Source organism: Otolemur garnettii, unplaced genomic scaffold (assembly GCF_000181295.1).
Source record: "Otolemur garnettii isolate 467f Iridium unplaced genomic scaffold, OtoGar3 scaffold00003, whole genome shotgun sequence".
In the NCBI taxonomy this organism is placed as follows: Eukaryota; Metazoa; Chordata; class Mammalia; order Primates; family Galagidae; genus Otolemur; species Otolemur garnettii.
The window spans coordinates 37,516,340-37,517,674 of NW_003852398.1; the positions used below are offsets into that span (position 1 = coordinate 37,516,340).

Sequence of the window (1,335 nt, forward strand, 5' to 3'; positions counted from 1 at the left end):
GCCTGTGGGGGCTTGCTGGCTCTTGCAGTGGTGGATAAACCAGAGCTGGCAGGCTGAGCAAAAGAGGCCCTTCTGGGTGGTGGGGGCACCCAGCAGGCACTGTTCAAACTCATCCCCATTCTGAGTGTACCTCTTTCACATCTACGGCTCCACCCGACCTTCTCCCCTGCCCTCCCCCAAGTCAAATACTGCAGTAGGGCTGTGGGGCTCATGAGCCTTCTTCAAACCAGAGCAGACGGAGCAGACGGAGATGCTTGACAACCACACCTAAAATAAAAAAACCCTGTCCCAGGGGAAAAGGCACTGTAGCAGGCCCGAAAACAGGTCTTTTCCCTCTTTCTCCTCACTCGGATATAATAATAGTCACCATTTACCCAGGCGGTAACTAGGAAAGCAAAGATGGGTAAGACCAAACGGCAGTCCTAATAAATAAAGGTGCACAGGTCTGTCATCTATAGGGTGGGAGTGGGAAGGAGTTCCAAAGGGGCCAAGAAAAGGGTGGGCAGTTCAATTTACCAGAATGGTGTGGGAAAAGCATTTTAGGGAGAGGGAACAATCTGACTAAAGGCGGGGAGGAGGCGAACAGCCAGGAGAGAGGGAGGGAGAGGAAAATAGAAGCCGGGAGGTACTACCGAGGACCTACTTGCCAAACCGAAAGGGAGGAGCGTAAGGCTGGGAGCGGCGGGCTGTACCACCCGCTTGGGAGTGTGGACTTTAGGTCCCGGGCTGGGAGCCGCTGAAGGATCTCCAGTCTGGGGAAGAAAAGCAGGACAAAATACGAAACCGGTGGTGGCCTCTGGGACTCCCACGTCAGCCTCTCCGCGTTTCCCTCCGCCGGTCTGGCACTAGGCCGAGCGGGCCGAGCTGTGCGCTCCCGGCCCCTCTCGCCCGCCGCCCCCTCCTTGGCAGCGGGTCCCCTGGACGCGGACTCGTGGGCGCGGGCGGACCCCGAGGGCCGGGCTCGCCGCCCGCCGCCGCCCGCGGGCCGCCTGCCAGGCGCGCCGGGAAGGAAGCGCCTTGTATGGGCCTCGGGCAGGGAGGAAGCGCCTTGTAGGGCTCCGGGAGGAAGCGCCATACATGGCTGGGGCCGGCCCGCGCCCCCGCGTCCCCGTACCTCGTAAAGGTCCCCAGAAGCCATGCCAGGCTGCGGAACTTGGCTCGCCGGGTGTGCGCGTCTGCTCGCTCGCGCCCTCCGTGCGTGTGCGCGCGGGGACCAGTGTGCGCGTGTGTGCGCGCGTGTGTGAGTGTGTGTGGTGTGTTGAGTAAACTGTGTTTTTGCAGAATGACAGGCTTGGGGGCTGCCTATGCGCAGAATCAGAGCGGGCGGCGGCGGGG

At 61.6% G+C, this 1,335-nt stretch overlaps 1 pseudogene; it reads left to right on the plus strand.

Annotated features, from left to right (window-relative positions):
* The first annotated feature begins 399 nt into the window (after positions 1–399).
* LOC111726189 overlaps positions 400–1,335 on the plus strand; it is a 6,086-nt pseudogene continuing 5,150 nt past the window's right edge.